Raw genomic sequence first — 19,154 nt, 5'->3', positions numbered from 1 at the left:
TCGCGTGGGCCTGTTGACTGGGAAACTCAGGGGGTGGGCCCAGAAACCTGACCCATCTGATTGACAGCTTCCTGACGCAGGCTCTCATGTAAGATTTGTTGTCGAGAGTATGAAGCTGACAAAACTCTGGGAGCCAAATGCAAATCATTCATTCATTCTATTCGAGCAGATTCTCTATCTGCACCCATGACCCAGCCTGTTCCCCTATTTTCTACCAATGTTTGTTCTATTCCAGTTTCTTGACACACGAAATCTGTGGCTCAGTCTCGGCTGAACACTGGAATATTGACGCTCGGGCCACACCCCGAGATTCTGACTTAACTGGTCTGGGGCGGGCCCTGAACTCAGCGATTGTCGAAGCTCACTAGACTGGGTGATCCAGTTTGCTGCCAAGGTCGGGAATCGCCACTAAGGCGCAGTTACCTACAGAGTCCACTAGAGGGCGCTGCTTCCCTGCTCATTCGGGGAGGCAGCTGCGAGCCTGGAAAGATGACCGCTAGACCTGGTCCACGCAGTTAGGTAAGGGGTTACCAGGTGCCCCGACCCCTGGCTTACCAACCCTTTCGCGTTCTGAGAATGTCTGTTTTGCTGATTGACCTAGAAGCAAGCAACACAACCTCTCTAAGCCTTGATTTCTGCATTTTTAAAACCGGGCGGGGGGGGGGGAGATGGGCGTGGCCTACATTCTTTCTTTCAATATACCTTGAGTCTTGTGAACGGACAAGGTGCTGATCTGGGTATGGAAAGGATAGGCCTTCACATGGGATAAGACTCTGCCATGACAGGGGAGCCGGATAGAGAGATGGTAGTTTTCATTCATTCCTACTTCATGGAGGGGGTCCGTGGGTGCCTTGAGCATACATCAGGAAGCTGTCAATCAGCTCTTGAGCATACATCAGGAAGCTGTCAATCAGCTCAGCCCCATTTCTGCCCCCCCCCCCCCGAATTTCTGAAAGTCATGGAAGAGGAGGCAAACTACTATTGGGTATGTACATATGCCATTACATATTATGACTCGCCTCTTGGTTACCATAGCAACTAGCATGATTGCTGTGACGAAGGCCACTTTACACGTGAGGAATCTGAGGCTCAGAGGGGTTAAGTGACTGGCCCAAAGTCACACAGCGCGAGCCAGGACTGGAACCCAGGTGTGTCTGAGTTCCCCAACTTGGCCCCTCAGGAAGTGACCAGCTCCCTGTTTTACACCCTGGTTCATATCAAGAGGGGCTCTCTTATCCATCTCTCCAGTCAGGCGTGCACCCCAGTTTCCTTCCCAGATGAGTCTCTGAGGCAGGATCTCCCCCCCTTTTGTCACCACAGCAGCCCTGGATGCTGAGGGCTGCGTGGGAGAAATGGCCCTTCCCTCCTGTTCCCCTCCTGCTCATCCAGGCCCCTCTTCTCCAGCGAAGGGCAGACACCCGCTGACTCGCACCAATTTGCAGTCTTCTCAAGTGCGAATGAGATTTCTAATGGGACCGGCTGCCTCCTGGCTTCAGGCAGGGCTAGGAGTGAAGAGGAGGCGTAAGAGGCAGGAAAGGGGGAAGAAGAGAGCAGTTTGTTGGAGCTGCAGGAGCCACGAGGTAGCGTAGGGACAGCAGAAGTGAGGGACTGATTTGACTCAGAGAGGTTGAGTGCCTGGCCAGAGGTCACACAGCGAGCAAGTGGTCCAGGTGGCGGAGCTCAGCTCACGGCTGCAGTTTTAGGGTTCCCTAAAGGAATACAACTCCCAACCCGAGTTAGATTTATAAAAGCTTTCGTGTTCTTTTTTATTGATTGATCAATGGAAGCATTAGTGTCCTAAAGGAAAGACTTTCCCCGAACTTCTCTGCCTCTGGATGCTGTGATCAGCCCTTCCCTTCTCTGGCCTCAGGGCCCCTGGGTGCCGTGTGCCTGGCATGTGGGTGGAGGAGGAAATACACTTGCAAAGGGGCGGAGAGGGCATTTGAGTTTGTCGCTTGAAAACTGTGTCCCTGGAGGGCCTCCAAAGGGGACACATGCAAACAGGCCGGGAGGTGGGGTTTATGATCGCTGCTTCCGCTGCCCTGGGGAGCGGCTCCATACAGGTTAGGGGACAAAGCTCCCCCCCCCAAGTCCCCCGCCCCCCAGTTTCTCCCTTGGTGACACCTCCGGGCTGGAGGCAGATTCTGGAGCTGAGCAGTTCCCTACGCACAGTCCCCTCTCGCACAGTCCCCTCTCCGCCCCGGAGGCCCCAGACCAGCTCCAGGCCCACTGTGTCCCCCATGTGGCTGCCAGGGCACCCAGCATCCTCGTGTGTCTGTTATGAGTCTCTCCTGCCAAACACGACGGGAGCGCGAGCCCCTGGGTGTGGGCTACCAGGCGCTCCTACGGCGGGTGCCCACCCCAGCCGGCTACTGGGCACGTCAGTGAGCCATTGAGGGGAACGCTGTCCTCGGTGGGTGCTGTGGTAGCAGCGCAGGCTCCCCCCACCCCGTCCCAGGCTCCCCTTTGTCCTTGTTTCAGGAAGATGCCCCCCGGGGGCACTGCCCAGGGGCGTCCAGGGCTGTCTCCAGAGGTGCTTTCTAGGAGACAGAGTAGGGAGGGGGAACCAGCCGGGACCCGCGGCCACCGCTGCCCCGCCGCCAGGGCCCACACCATGCGGCAGACTGGGACTTGTTGCTGATGCAGCGAGACAACAACAAAATCACTAGTCTTCCAGATGGGGCTGGCCGTCCAGGGCGCCCCGCTGCTTCCCAGAGGCGCTGGGGACCCGGGGCCCGCCCGTCCCCCTGGTCAGCCGCCCAGCGCCCCCACCGCCCAGCCCATCTTCCCCCCCACCTCAGCTTTCTCTACAGCCTCTGCTCAGAACTGTGGGCAGGGTGTTGTTATTTTGATTTTTTCCAGATTTTAACATACTTTTTAAAAAAATTGATTTCAGAGAAGAAGGGAGAGGGAGAGAGAGATAGAAACATCAACGATGAGAGAGAATCATGGATCGGCTGCCTCCTGCACACCCCACCCTGGGCATGGAGCCCGCAACCCGGGCACGTGCCCTGACTGGGAATCCTGGTTCCCAGGTCCACGCTCACTTCCTTTAATAAGGAGATCTTATTTTTGAAAGGAGGCAGGCAGGTGACTCATTTTCCTACCTTTCTTCATTAATCATAAAGAACCTACTACCATGGGGAAGGGAAGGAAGGAGGAGCTCCAGGTAATGGTGACCCCCCTACTCTCTCAGGCCCCCCCACCTGCAGGGCTACAGTCATGGCCCGGGGGAAACCCTCCCAGTGCCCACTGAACCCGGGCTCAGAATGGAGAGGGGGTGCAGAACAGAAGGGAGAGGCAATGGGGAAAGGGCTGTGGGTCGGGGGAGGGTAGAATCCTGCCCCTACACCCTCAGCCCCCTCCCCTCCCCACCCCCACCCCCCACCCCTAGGCCGGGGCTAATTTCCCCAGCCCAGGGGCGGATGGGGGAGAGGCCAGGCCCCTCAGCCAGAGCCGGCCTCTAATTGCACTAGCGGGCATATCCATCCGCTTCTTAATTAGCCAAAGCCACAGTGTCCTGATGGCTGGGAGAGCAGGGCCCTAATTGTGTTTCTGCAGCAGCTGAAGGAAAATTACCCGCCCCTCTTGGTGCCGCTTTTAATTTTTTTTCTCCTTTTAATTGAAAACTCTCCTCTGTGCCCCAGCCCTCCACCCTCGTGTCTGTTCTCTCCATCCAGAGCGGAAGGAAGGGCTTGCCTGGGCGCCTGGAGGGGCCCCGGGAGGCGCTTGGCAGTGCCCAGCCCTTTCAGCAGGCCGCCCTAGACAGGTGGGCCCGAGAAAGCCCGAGGGGTTCTCCTGTGGGGGGGGGGGGGTGTTTGGGAGAGGCGCTCCCCAGGAGGCTAAGACCCCCTTCTCACGACCCCAGGTGGGGTGCTAGCTCTCCAACTCCAAGCTGCAGGGAGCGGAGGACACCCCCACTCTGTCTAACCAAGGGATGGAGAGGAATTTGTTGTCTTTAATTTCTTTTAAAATAAATGCTGCCTGGCCAGCATGGCTCAGTGGTTGAGCATCGACCTATGAACCAGGAGGTCACAGTTCAGTTCCCGGTCAGGGCCCATGCCCAGGGCGCGGGCTCGATCCCCAGTAGGGGGTGCGCAGGAGGCAGCCGATCCATGATTCTCTCTCATCACTGATGTTTCTCTCTCTTCCTGTCTGAAATCAATAAAAAATATATATATATTTAGAAAAATAAATGCTGATCTCTGGCACCGTTGAGAAAGAGCCACCTCTGGGGGTGAGGTCTCAGGGACAAAGACCTGAGGGCTAATGTTAGAGAGCGGGGCTCGCTGAGGTACCAGGTGGGAACCAGAGGAGCTAGGGCCCTGGGGGTGCGCCGAGGAAAATAGGCCTTTTACCGGGAGCTCCGGGGTCAACTTCCAGGTGGTGAGGGATGAGCTAACAGGTGTGACAGAGAGAGTTTGCACAGAAGCCTGCTGCAAGCTCACCAGGAGAGTCGGGACTCTTTGCTTATTGTTACGAGCCCGTAAGGAGCACCAAGCCTGGCCAGAAGACGGAGCCAAGGGGGTGAGAAGGGCCACGGGGTGTGAGCGCAGTAAATGCATTCCCGGCGGCCTTCTCCTCGCAGCACCAAGGGAGACGCGCTGGAACCTGACAGTGGGCCCAGCTCTCTAGCCTTCTTTAACTCTGGGCTCTTCTGTCTGGGTTGGGGGAAGATGCAGGTGTCGGAAGAGGCTGCTGTGATCTGCCCTCCAGCCCCCCAATTCCCTCTCCCCACTTGTCAGTTTCTTGCCTCTGAATTTAGAGCCATCCCCTTAGCAACGCTTGTTGCCATGGTTTCCTTCCTGCCGGGGATCCCCGCGCCCCTCCTCTTTTTTTCTTCCCCACAGTAATGGGTGAGAGGGATCCTCTGTGCGGCCACTCCACGTAACCATGGTAACAAGGAACCCAGCCTTCATTTATCTTTCGTGGAGAGAGCAGGGACACAGGAAGCATTTGGAAGGGAGAGGTTTGAGGGGAGGGTCGGGCTGGGGGGACCAGGGCTAGAGCTGCCATTGTCATGAAGAGGAAGTTAAGAGACTTCTAGCCCTGCCAGCATGGCTCAGTGGTTGAGTGTCCACCAGGAGGTCACGGTTCAATTCCCGGTCAGGGCACATACGCAGGTTGTGGGCTCGATCCCCAGTAGGGGGCGCCCAGGAGGCAGCCGATCCATGATTCTCTCTCATCATGGATGTTTCTATCTCTCTCCCTTCCTCTCTGAAATCAATAAAGATATTTAGGGGGGGGGGAGGGAGAGAGAGAGAGAGAGAAAGAGAGAGAGAGAGAGAGACTTCTAATACTCATCAGTAAGATTCAGTTCCAACACTTGTTGAGCCCCTCCTTTAAGCCTAAGCTCTAGAGAACCCAAGGTGTACCAGACATAACCCCCGATATGGAAGGGCTTAGACTTAGAGTCTAGCAGCAGGGCTCGTGGTCCCGCTGACACACTGGCGCCGATGGCAGGTGGCTGTTGATAGCACCGTCATGGTGAAGCACCTGTCCACTCCCAGCATCCCCTGCAGCCAAGAACCAAGAAAAGACGGACCAAGGGCGTCTGTACTCACATCAGGGCTTCTCCGGGGCCTCCTCAGGGAGCTTCCGCCTTGGAAGAGAGGGGGGCCTGGACGCGCCTTCCCTTTAGGGACGTGGAGACGAATGCCTGCAGCCCCCCGTAGGGCTCCTTGGTGCAGGTAGGGAGAAAGCACCAGGCCCTGGCCGGTGTGGCTCAGTGGATAGAGATCGGCCCACGGACCGAAGGGTCCCGGATTCAGTTCCTGTCAAGGGCACGTACCTCGGTTGCAGGCTCAATCCCCGGCCCCGGTCAGGGCATATGCAGGAGGCAAACAATCAATGTGTCTCTCGCACATGGATGTTTCTCTCTGTCTCTCCCCCTTTCTTCCTCTCTCTCTAAAAAGAAAAAATAATAATAATAAATAAATCAATGGAAAAATATTCTCGGGTAAAAGGATTAACCACAACAACAAACCTGCCCTGCCCACCTCCAGCCCCTTAAGGGACAACGGCATACTCTCCAGTTCCTGTGGCCTCCTCCCCCGGGAGTGACGGGTCTGCGCTGACACTCAAGTAGAGGGTCCTTGTCGCCGTCCATCCAGGTTCCCTACTTGTCCCTGAAAGTGCAGGCCAGAAGGGTAGCTGTGAAGAATGAGAGTGGAGAAACCAACAAATAAAATGCCCAGAGTTCGGCAGAGTGAAGCCAGAAGCTGAGAGGTCTCTTTGTCATGAAGAGAGAACACAGCTCTTCCTTCTCCCAGCTTCCCATCCTCATCCCCACAAGTGTTTCCCAAATCCCCCAGGGGCGGGGACCAGTTCCAGAGGAGAGAACACAGTCCTGGGTCCTCAGTGGGTGGGATACCAGTCCCTTGCACTGACTTGGGAAGGTAGTCCCGGTATATTTTAAAATGATAAAAATAACCCACAGAACAAGGTATTACTCAGGTGTGTTCAAGTAAGCTACAATAACAAGGTAGCAAAATGTATTCTTGCAAATCAGATGCAGCCCAGACTAGCTAAAGCTAACCCCAGGTCCTGGCTCCCAGAATTCTGAGTTCCACCTGCTGCCACTGGACGGAACTAAGGCAGATGCAATCATTGTGGCTACCCAGCTCACTCTGCTAGTCAGAGAGGGATAAATGGCATCCTCTGATTGGTTGACCAGGGAATACACACCGACCAATGAACGAATGCTTCTCCCTTCCTGGCCAATGAGATCTCAGTTCTCTGCTTGAAAGGAAAGTAGACCCTTTGTCTATAAAGAAAATGAGCAGAAAGGGAATAATAATATATTTTTTTTAAAGCCACTGTTGCTATGGGACGTTATTGATGTGACCAATGATAGAGAATTCATAAAGGCAGGCACTTCTTTGGGGAGAAAAAAAATACAAAAAGCACACCAGCTGTCTGGTCTCTATTAAAAAGAAGTTTCTATATAACACGAGAGGGGGAAAAAAAAGTAATTTAATGTAAATATTCCCCAAAATGATACCTAGCCAATGACTGGAGTTTTTTTTTTTCTTCCTTGGCCTTCAACTTAGATTGAAATTATAATGATTTAGTTTTTTTATATTAGCGATAGGTGAGCGAAAGGGTGAAGAAGAGAAAAGGAACGAGGTGTGTGTACTGACACAGGGAATCCCAGCTAAAGATCGGCTAGTTACCGCTGGGGACATTTATTTCCTCTGTCCTGTGTCATCAAGTCATAGCCCCTCTTAAAACAAGGTTTTGTTTCGGGAAAGAGAAATTTAAGAAGTATTCTAGATGAAAGAGTACACAGAACACAGGTTGTGCTATTAACTTCTTGGCGATGGCCCCTTAAATCATGCTGAATGGTGCAGATGCCTTAGGAGAATTATGAGTAAAATGGTTTCCCACCCCAGTACTGCACATGACACAGAGAGGCAAGGCTGACTGGTGGAAAGCGGAGTCGGTGTTTGTCAATCAAAGGGGAAAGGAACAGACCAGAGGATGGGAAGCTGTAAAGTGTTGGGTGTGCTCATTATGAAGGTGCCGGTGAGCTAGTACCCGGACCCTCCTTCCCCTAATGGGAACCAGAGCCAAACCCAGGAGAAGGCCTCCCTCTACGGGAGACACCTTGGGGACAATTTCCTGGTCTCCCTCCCGATCACCCGCGAAGAGCAAATGTGTCTTTCTTATTTAAAGCGGGGGACGGGCCGAAACCGGTTTGGCTCAGTGGATAGAGCTTCGGCCTGCAGACTGAAAGGTCCCGGGTTCGATTCCGGTCAAGGGCATGTGCCTGGGTTGCGGGCACATCCCCAGTGGGAGGTGTGCGGGAGGCAGCCGATCGATGTTTCTGGCTCTCTATCTCTCTCCCTTCCTCTCTGTAAAAAAATCAATAAAATATATTAAAAATAATAATAATAAAAAAAATAAAGTGGGGGACGGGGTGGGGATCAATCCCACCATCTAAAGAAAAGACTAAGCCAGTGGTTCTCAACCTTCTGGCCCTTTAAATACGGTTCCTCATGTGGTGACCCAACCATCAAATTATTTTCGTGGCTACTTCATCACTGTCATGTTGCTACTGTGATGAATCGTCATGTAAATATCTGATAGGCAGGATGGTCTTAGGCGACCCCTGTGAAAGGGTCGGTCCGTTCGACCGCCAAAGGGGTCGCGACCCACAGGCTGAGAACCGCTGGGCCAAAGGAACAATAAAACCCTAATTGTAAATCCCAAATGGTAGGGTAGGACTTGATTACCCCTCTGAAGGGAAGGCGCGGGAGGGTCAGGGGAGTAGCTGCCTCCCCCAGCACCTTGTCTCCAAAGGAAAAATTCGCCCCGGCAGATATTTTGCCAAATCAAGGTGCTCGTGTATAATTAGTGGCCCAAGCCCCTCCATTCACTGTAACCCAGGCAACAGGAAGCTGAGGATGGTTGCCTGGCAACCACACTCCGGCGCTGTCCGCTCTCCTCCGCCCCACCTCCCTTAGCCCTTTTGTGATAAGGTCTCCCGTCAGTGGCCGTTCCCCCCCCCTCCCCCCCGGCAAAGCAGTCGTTCTGTTCCTCCGGCGAAGGGCAACGTGGCCTCCTTTGGCTAAAAATGCGGAGCTTGGTGATCCTTTTGGACAGAATGCACCTACACCCAGATGAAATACGCTGCTTATTTTGGGCTCCATGCCTCAATGATCCTCTACCCTCCATCCATCCCACGCCTTTTCCTTCCTTCCTCCGCGAAGGCGTTTGGCGATGGTGGGGAGAAGGGGAGGAGGAGGAGTGGGGGCGGGGAGGCGGAGAACACGACTTGGAGGCGGCGATCTTTCACGGCACACAGGGCCTGGGGGTCCCGCTTGGCCCCTACACTCACCACTCACAGACACGCGCCTCTTTGCTCTTGGGCACCAAGTGATTCCAACCGGTCTTAGCGAAGGGGAGCGAGGATGCCCTCCGAGGACCCGACACCCAACCCGCTGGAGAAATAGGGAGGATGGCTCCCCCTCCCCGTCCTCACCTCGTGGCCTCCTCCGCGTGGGGTCTGGGGGACCGTGACCCCGGACGGAACCGCGTGGAGCTGGGCGGCGTATAGGCGCGCGGAACACACAGCCTGTGCGCTCGGCGGCCGCGGCGCTGTCCAGCCCCTGGTGCTGAAGCTGGAGGCTCCGATGCGTCTCGGAGGGGCTCGGGGGACCTTCCGCAGCCGAGTCTGAGCTTGGCGGCCGACGCTGGGGCCTCCTGGGGGACAAGGGGAGACTAGACGTGTTTGCACCAGATGCGCTTTTCCCCCTGCAAACCGGGCTCCCTCCAGGGCGCATCCCGCGCGCTTCCCGTCGCCCCTCCCCGGGTGACTGGAAGTCTTGGCCGCAACAGCAAAGGGTGGGAAAAGCCCTTCGCGCACGGTGACTACCCAGCTGCCTCCCGGCACTTCCCACGCTTCTCCTGCGCCCGGCTCTCCCGCGTCAGCAGGCTTCATCGGGGACTCCCCGGCGCTCAGATCTCGTGGCGGGTAGAAAGGGAGGGGAGCCCTGGAACCCCCAACCCGCCCCTTTTCTGCGTGCAACCACAGGTCTGCGGCATCTGGGTCAGAGGAGCGAGCAGCGCTGGAGGCGAGGCGGCGGTGGGCTCGGGGAGCCTGGGAACCGACCGCTCGCGCGCGCGCCCCTGAGGCTGTGGTGCCGCGCATCTCCGAGGGGGAGCCCGACCGTGGCCCACAAACGCCAAGCGGGTTTTAGGGGTTTAGCATCGCCGTGTGGGTGGGCACGAGGTCTCAATGCCCCGCAACTCGAGCTGGCCGAGGACCCCTAGGAGCGCCAGCCGCCGGGCTGCGGAGCGCGCTCCCTCTTCCCAGGCGCCCTCCCCGCCTTCCCTCCTCGTGGTGACTTGGGCGGTGGGCACGGGCACCTCAGGCAGATGCCAAGTCCCGCGTCCCCTTCTCCCCCGGACTCAGGCTCGCGAATCCCAGCCCCCATCGGCTGCGCCCCGGACCCCGAGCCCTTGACCCGGGCGGGGAGGGTTGGACGGGGAACCAGGTCCTGACTTTTTACCTGGCTGCGGTCGCCGCCGCCCAGAAGCAAGACGGCTGCTCTCCACGTCTTTCTGAAAGAAAGCGCCTCACCACCCCGCCGCCCGGCTGCAGAGTAGGGGCGGGGACAGGGGGGTGGGTTGGGGTTGAGAAGATATTTTGAGCAGCACCCCTTGAATACTCGCCTCTCCGTTCTGTCCCAGGCGGCGGCGCTGCCGGGGCAGGAGGCAGGTCCTGAGTCCAGCGTGGTCCTCCTGGCGCGGGCACTGTCGCCGGGCCTGGGAGAACAGCCGCTTTAAAGCCGAGACCAGCCCACCGGTGGCCTGTCAGGGCCAGGGACGTCCATGACGTCACCCAGGAGGCGAGTGGAGAAGGGAAGTGGGGGGTGGGTGGGGTGTCAGCGCGCTTCACCGCAAAAGTCCCCTGTGGCCATGACAACCGCTCCGGGAGGTAAGCGGGCTGGCTGCTAGCCGCCTTTTCTCTCCCCGGGATCCCGGCTCCCCGGGGGCAGAAGCTGGAGTAATTCGGCCCCAGTGCTGCAGCCAGACCTACCCTCAGGGGAGGAGGCTCTGGCGCTGGCCCCGGCCCCACCGCTCTGTCTGGCCCCTGCCAGGCGCAGCCTCGCTGGGGAGGAGGCTCCCGGAGGGTGAGCAGGCAGGGACCTTTCTCCCCACAGGGACCCTGCCCATCCTGGGGCAGGAGAGAGAGAAATCGCTACCTTACACCACATCCAAACACGTACTCCCAATGGAACAAAGACCTAAATGTTAGAGCTGGAACTGCAGGCCTCTTCAAAGCAAACATAGGTGTAAGTGTTTGTGTAAGTGTTTGGGCAAAGATTTCCAAACTGTGACCCTTAGGGCACAAGCCACCAAAGAAAAATAGATACATTGGACTTAATCAACATGTAAAACTTTTGTGTTTCAAAGGACACTACTAAGAAAATGGGAGAGACAGCCGGCAGAATGGGAGAAAATATTTGCAAAGCATGTATCTGATAAGGGCCTAGAATCCTTAAAGAACTTTTACAACTCATTACCAAAGGGTCTTGGGTTCGATTCCTGGTCAAGGTCCCGTACCTGGGTTGCAGGTTTGATCCCTGGCCCTGGTAGGGGAGTGTGCAGGAGGCAACCCATCGATGTGTCTTTCTCACATCAATGTTTCTCTCTCTCTCTCTCTCTCTCTCTCTCTCTCTCTCTCTCTCTCTCCCTCTCTGTCCTCTCCCCGCTCCCTTCCACTCTCTCTAAAAAAAAAACCAAATGGAAAAAATTATCCTTGGGTGTGGATTAACAACAAAAGAATAAATAAAAATGGGCAGAGGGTTTGAATATACAGTTCTCCAAGGAAGGTTTGCAGAGGGCCAGCGAGCACATGAAAAGACTGTGCTTATTTTATTCATTAGGGAAATGTAAGTGAAAGCCACAGTGAGATACAGCCAGGGTGGCTATACTTTTAAAAGTGAACAGTAGCCCTAACCGGTTTGGCTCAGTGGATAGAGCGTCGGCCTGCGGACTGAAAGGTCCCAGGTTTGATTCCGGTCAAGGGCATGTACCTTGGTTGCGGGCACATCCCCAGTAGGAGGTGTGCAGGAGGCAGCTGATTGATGTTTCTCTCTCATCGATGTTTCTAAATCTCTATTCTTCTCCCTTCCTCTCTGTAAAAAATCAATAAAAAATATTTTTTAAAAAAGTGAACAGTAACAAATGGAACAAGGATGTGGAGAAATCGGAGTCCTCATCCATTGCCAGTAGGAATGTGAAACGTTGCAGCCACTTTGGAAAACAGTTTGGCTGTTCCTAGAGTTACCACAGGACCCGACAATTCCATGCTTAGGTATAGGTCCAACCTATTTAAAAACATACGTTCACACAAAGCACTTGTACAAAGATGTTCATAGCAGCATCATTCAGAACAGCCACAATGTGGAAACAACCAAATGTCCCTCAGCTGATAGATGAGTAGGCAAAGGGGGTATATATCCATATAATGGAATATTGCTCAGTCATAAAAAAAGGACCAGCCCGGCCAGTGTGGCTCAGTGGTTGAGCATTGTGCAACCGCTCAGTGGTTGAGCAAGAGGTCATGGTTGGATTCCTGGTCAGGGCACATGCCCGGGTTGGGGGCTTGACCCCCCAGTAGGGGGCGTGCAGGAGGCAGCCGATCCATGATTCTCTCTCATCATTGATGTTTCTATCTCTCTCTCCCTTCCTCTCTCTGAAATCAATAAAAACATATAAAAATATTTTTAAAAAGAACTAAAGAATGGATACGTGCTACCACACGGATGGAGCTTGAAAACATTGTGCAAAGTGAAAGAAATCATTTGCAAAAAGCCACATACTCCACATACTTTATGATTCCACTTATATGAAATTATTCCCAGAATAGGAAAATCCATACAGACAAAGAGCAGATGAGGGGCAGGGGGGGGGGTGTCCCTAATTAGGGGAGGGGAAAATGGGGAGTGACTGCTAACGGGTGCAGGGTTTCTTTTTAGGGAGATTCTCTCTCATCAGTGAGGTCCCCCTCTCTAAAAATGAATAAAAGCGTATTTTTAAAAGTCCCCAGCCGCAAGTTGTTTGCTGAAAGGAACTGATATTTGGTTTTGGGGAGCTCTTCTGTCCCCCGGCTTCTCTTTACTCAGCGAGGGTGGCGGACCTTCCTTTCCTACCTGCGAGCGTTTTCGTGAGCCTCAGACCCGCTCACACACCCGGACAGGAGAGCACGTTGCAAACGATAAATCCTCCCTCGCGCTGATGCCACTGCTGTCACGCAAAATGAAATGGCAGAGACATCATGAACTTGGAACGGCTCAACCTGAGATTTACAAGGAGAGCTCAGGCTAATTTTGAACTGGGTTAGAGATAAAGAGAAGGCATTCCGTTTCCCCTTCATGTGTCCCCAGGGTGTTCTAAGCCTTGCAGATAAAGGCCGCTTGCCCAGGGAGGTGAGTGAGAAGGTCCCTGCCTGGACGGCCGAGCATTCATCACCCCCGTTGGCAGCCTACCAGGCCATCCATCAGAGGAGCCCTCAGTGGAGAATGGCACAGGCGGCCACTGAAGACGGCTCGCAGAAGCCATCGGTTATTCTGTCACCATTGGAGAGAGAGATTACAGGTGAGATCCTGGCATTCCCTGCCAGACTTTCCTCCCAGCAGCTCTTCCTGTCCTGCCCTTGGGGAGGAAATTGAGAGTTAATTAACATGCGGGGGACACTCAGCCCTGGCTGAGGGATGGCTTAGGATCAGCTCTATTATTACTGCCGTGAGCTCAGCCTTTCAGCGCGATTGGGCGACTCCTGTTTCCTCGGGGGAATCTGGATAAAGTCATTGTTTGCCCATCATCAGGTGGAAATCTTGTTAAGCTCCGAGGACCTTGGCTTTATGGAATTGTGTTCCACAGCTCACGGCGGCCTTGGCTGGGGTTTCATTCTAAAATAACATTTCCTCTTGGTTAAAAAAAGAAAGAAAAAATGTCTTGTTACTCCAGGCTCTGGGGCTCAATGACCTTCATGAGTTTTTGGCTCGAGGACACACAGGGGTGAACCGGAGGTCTGCAGTTTATAGCAAGTCCACACACATATAATTGTTTCGATTTTTATATTTTATTTCTTATTTAAAAACTTTTTTAAAAATACACATTTTTATTGATTTCAGAGAGGAAGGGTGAGGGAGATAGAAACATCAAGGATGAGAGAGGATCATTGATTGGCTGCCTCCTACATGCCCCTTACTGGGGATCGAGCCCACAGCCTGGCATGTGGCCTGACCTAGAATCGAACCCTGACTTCCTGGTTCATAGGTCGACATTCAACCTTGGGCGCTGGGCTAGATTTTATATTTTAGAGCAGTGTTAGGTGCCCAGCAAACTTGATCAGAGATTTCCCGTACCCCTCTGCTTCCACACCCTCATCCTCATGGCCTCCCCCACTCTCAGCATCCCCCGCCAGAGTTTATTGATTTGTTTCAATCAGTGAACCCGCCCTGACACATGGTTATCATCCAAGGCGCATAGTTTGCATTGGGTTGTACCTCCCGTGGGTTTTGACAGATGTAGAATGATATGAATCCGCCATTATAATATCGCAAAGAATAGTTTCACCACCCCGAAAATTCTCCGTGCTCCGCCTGTTCATCCCCCCTCCTCACAACACGTGGCAAACACTAATTTTCTTTCCTGTCTCCATTTTGCCTGTTCTAAATATCATACAGTGGGACTCATGTAGTACGTAGGCCTTTCAGATTGGCTTCTTTTGCTTAGTAATATGCTGAGTAACAGTCCAGGGTCTAGGTCAGCCGTGGGCAAACTACGGCCCGCGGGCCGGATCCGGCCCTTTTGAAATGAATAAAACTAAAAAAAAAGACCGTAACCTTTTATGTAATGATGTTTACTTTGAATTTGTATTAGTTTACACAAACACTCCATCCATGCTTTTGTTCCGGCCCTCCGGTCCAGTTTAAGAACCCATTGTGGCCCTCGAGTCAAAAAGTTTGCCCACCCCTGGTCTAGGATGAGGACCCCAGCTTATTCATCCATTCACTTACTGAAGGGCATCTGGTTTCTTCCACATTTGGGCAATTGTGAATAAAGCTATCATCATCTGTGTGCAGGTTTTTGTGTGGATATAAACTCAAATATATATATATATATATATATATATATATATATATATATATATATATTAGAAGCCTGGTGCACGAAAATCATGCACTTGTGGGGGGTCCCTCAGCCCAGCCTGCACCCTCTCGCAGTCTGGGACCCCTCGGAGGATGTGCGCCTGCTGGCTTAGGCCCGATCCCCAGGATTTCATTCTAAAATAACATTTCCTCTTGGTAAAAAAAAAAAAAAAAAGTCTTGTTGCTCCAGGCTCCGAGGGGGGGATCAGGCCTAAGCTGGCAGTCAGACATCCCTCTCACAGCCCAGGACCCCTCGCTCCTTACTGCCCGCCTGCAGCGGAGGCGGGAAAGGCTCCTGCCACCGCTGCTGGACTCGCCAGCCGTGAGCCTGGCTTCTGGCTGAGCGGTGCTGCCCCTGTGGGAGCGCACTGACCACCAGGGGACGGCTCCTGCGTTAAGCATCTGCTCCCTGGTGGTGAATGCATGTCATAGCGACCGGTTGTTCCACCGTTCGGTCAAATGTGCATATTAGGGTTTTATTATATAGGATATTTTATGTCAGAGAGAGGAAGGGAGAGGAAGAGATAAAAACCTCAATGATGAGAGAGAATCATGGATCGGCTGCCTCCTGCACGCCCCCTGCTGGGGATCGAGCTTGCAACCCAGGCATGTGCCCTGTTGGGAATCAAACCATGACTTCCTGGTTCATAGGTTGACGCTCAACCACTGAGCCACGCCTGATTTCACTTTATAGAAGAACATTACTTTTTTCTTTCCCAGCTCACTTTGCATAGGCACGCCCGGTACACATGCACGCGCACACACACGTACACACACATGCACACACACGCACACACACGCCATCTAAAAGACAGCTGGAGCCACGGGAGCCCACGCCAGCCAGGCCCTTCTCGCACCTCTGCGCGGAGCAGCGGCTCCCATTCAATAGCTGCTAACTAGGCTCTGGCCCTGGCCTCTCTGGAGTTTGCCTTTCCTGCAGGCTCATCAAGGTTGCCTGGCAACCACCAGCAGGTCGGCCTGTCACTCGGTTTCCTTCAAGAAAATGGCGAAGCGCCGTTCCTGTCCCCAGCCAGGCGAGGCCTAATTAGTGTGAACCGGGAATCAATCACGGGGGTGGAGGAGCGGGGGGTGCGGGGTGGCGGGTGCTCGGGGGCCCCTGTGCAGATCACTGTCATCGCTTCCTTTTACCCCTTCCCGCCTGCAGGAAGGGCCCCGGGCAGGGCAAAGCCAGGACTGAACTTTGCAGGCTCCTGTCGGAGCCACTGTGGAAGGGACAGGGGATCGTTCACCCAGAGAAGGCCCCCTTTGAGGATGGAGACATGGCTGTCTTTATTTATTGATTATTATTATTTTAAAAAAAAATATATTTTTGATGTCAGAGAGGAAGGGAGAGAGAGAGAGAGAGAGAGAGAAACATCAATGATGAGAGAGAATCATGGGTCGGCTGCCTCCTGCACGCCCCCTACTGGGGATGGAGCCCGCAACCCCGGCATGCGCCCTGACCGGGAATGGAACTGCGACCTCCTGGTTCCTAGGTCGACGCTCAACCACTGAGCCACACGGGCCGGACACAGGTCTGTCTTTAAATATTTGGAGGCTGGGAAATGCAGAGGAGGGTTTGGGCCGGTTCTGGCGGGCAGCACCACCTCCCGCCGCCCCGGCTGTGTTTTCCTTCACACGCCACTGGAACAGTTAAACACATATATTCACGGGTCACCTGCCGCGCCTCCGAGCCTAACAGGATTTGCTGACAAAGGTGTTGTGTTTTCTCCCCAAATGCTATGGTTTCCAGAGCCCAGAAGAGCGGGAGGGGCTGGGGGCTGATTGCCCAGCAGATAAGCTCCTGCAGCTCAGCATTTGGAATGATTGATGGTCCCTGGGCCGCTGACGGGAGAGAGGGCAGCCTGTCGAAACCCTCCCTGTGCCAGCCCCAACAACCCCGCTCTCTTATCTCAGTGAACTTAAAGTCCCAGGAGCCTTAGAGCGGCCCCACCCCCGTCCTTTTAGAGGCCATCTCTTCACAAAGTCGCCTTTGAACACGGAAATCTACCCTACAGCCCTTGGTACTTGGGGGGGACGGGGTGGGGTGTCATGCTTGCTGGCCAGTATCAGCGACCCCTGCAGCCCACTGGCTCCCGGGCAGTGGGCACAGAGGCCTGGGTGGCCCCGTCCAGAGGACGAAAGTGCCAGATGGCGGGGCAGGTGTTCCAGCGACTGAACCACCTTATCAGATGCCCGGGGGGCCCAGCCCCCGGCGGACAGTCCTGTTTTGTGAAGGTGGCAGGGGGAGGCGTCCCCCCTCCTCTCTGCCCGCCTCCCGGCTCTTCAGCCTGCCCGTGTGGGTCAGAGAGACATCCCAGGCGCGTAGCTGCTGACTGTCCCCCGTCCCCCAAAAGGTCCCCACGCTTTTCTCTCTAAGCGAATTTCCTCCCTCCGTCTTATATTCCAATGAAATGAAGACAAGGTCCCATTTTTTAAAAAACGTTATTTTTTTATTGATTTCAGAGAGGAAGGGAGAGGGAGAAGGAGAGGGAGCAAGAGAGGGAGAGAGAGAGGAGAGAGAGAGAGAGAGAGAGAGAGAGAGAGAGAGAGAGAGAGAGGATGAGAGAGAATCATGGATCAGCTGCCTCCTGCACGCCCCCTAATGGGGATTGAGCTCAAAACCCAGGCGTGTGCCCTGATCAGGAATCGAACCGTGACCTCCTGGTTCTTAGGTTGACGCTCAGCCACCGAGCCACGCCGGCCAAGCTCTCTTAGCTACTTTCAAATATGCAACAGTGTTATACGCTGTAGTGACCATGCTGTCCATTACGTCCCCCAGATGCGTCTATTTTATAACTGGAAGTTTGTACCTTTTGACTTCCTTCACCTATTTTGCCTCCCCCCCCACCCCACCCCCCGCCTGGCGATCACCAATCTGTTCTCTGTACCTATGAGTCGGTCTCTTTTCTTTCTGTTTCTGTTGCACGTGTACGTGAGATCACACAGTGTCTGTCTATCTCTGCCTGACTCACTTCACTCAGCATCATGCCCTCCCGGTCCACCCATGGCAGGGTTCACTCTTTTTCATGACTGCATAATACTCCAGTGTGCACACGAGTATGTGGACCACGTCTTCTCTGTCCATTCATCTGTTGACGGGCGCTGAGTTGCTTCCACGTCTTGGCTAATGTGGCTCATGCTGCCATGCACACGGGGGAGCAATGAGCACTTGCTGCTAAGGAACGCCCAGGCTGGCTGTCCCCTGCTGTGTGGACCCACCGGCCCCGTGCCTCCCTAAGCAGTACTTCCTGCACCCCATTCTCTGTTTCACGGTGTGCGTTCTCACCGCTGGATTCTCAGCGGGTAAAAGGGAGAGCAAAGCAGGGAAAGGGGCCCTGGCTGGTGTGGCTCCGTGGATAGAGCGTCTGCCTGCCGGCTGAAGGGTCCCAGGTTCGATTCCTGGTCAGGGTACATGCCGGGTTCTGGGCTCGATCCCCAGTGAGGGGAGGGCAGGAGGCAGCCAGTCAATGGTTCTCTCTCATCATGGATGTTTCTACGTCTCTGTCCCTCTCCCTTCCTCTCTGAAATCAATAAAAAGATGTTTTTAAAAAGTGGAGGGTGGAGGGGAGCAGGGGAAGGGAGGCCCTGTCCCTCCCCTCCCATGGCCCTCCGGCTCCTCCCTGGCTCCTCCTCTGGTGCCTGTGGCCTAAGGTAGACAGGACGGCGAACCCAGCTTAGCCACCCATTAGCCTCCTGCCCTCTGAGCAGGCCCCAGGCGGGGACAGTGGTTGGGCGAAGGCCCGTGCCTTGTGGGGGCCAGGCCACCCCAGCTCCTCCAGCGGCCCCCCCCATTGCAGGGCAGTGTGGGGGGACGGGGCCTGGAGGGACTGTTTGTTCAGTCACCGAGACAGAGGGCGATTGCCGGCGCTGGCGGGGGGACCCGGCCCCCCTCACCTGAGCGCCTCCCTGGTTTGATCAAATCTCGGTGTCTCACAATTACCTCTAATTTCATTGCTTTTATGGGAAGAAGAGTGCTTGTCCCTGCAGCGAAGATTCTTCATGTTCCCTGGGCTTTGGCTCCTCGGCCCGCAGCCTCTTCCTTCTATTTCCAGCCGTTCTCCTCCTTCCTGCCCCTGAGAGTGGAAGGTGGACCAGCGGGGCCCCGAGGTGCCCGGGGACCCCTGGCTCATGGGACGTGCTCCACTGGGCTCAGCTACGGCTACAGGAGGGACGATGCTGGGGTGTTCCCTGCCTCTCCTTCCTCCCGCCCCTCCTACCCCGCATCCCAGGCACATCTAGAAAGAGGAGAGCACCAGACACCAGGTTTGACTCATTCATTCATTCATTCATTCATTCATTCAGCAAATACATATTAGGCGGCCTCTCATTTGTGCTAGGCACTAGACAATTAAAAACGACTTGTTTTGTGCAGCTGCCTTGGCTCAGTGGTTGAGCATTGATCCAGTCCAAGAGGTCATGGATTGATTCCCAGTCAGGGCACATGCCCGGGGTTGTGGGCTCGATCCCCAGTAGGGGGCGTGC

Source organism: Myotis nattereri, assembly GCF_964212035.1.
Source record: "Myotis nattereri genome assembly, chromosome: 21".
NCBI lineage: Eukaryota > Metazoa > Chordata > Mammalia > Chiroptera > Vespertilionidae > Myotis > Myotis nattereri.
The sequence above is the reverse complement of the archived record's forward strand: the minus strand, read 5'-3'. Positions refer to the sequence as shown.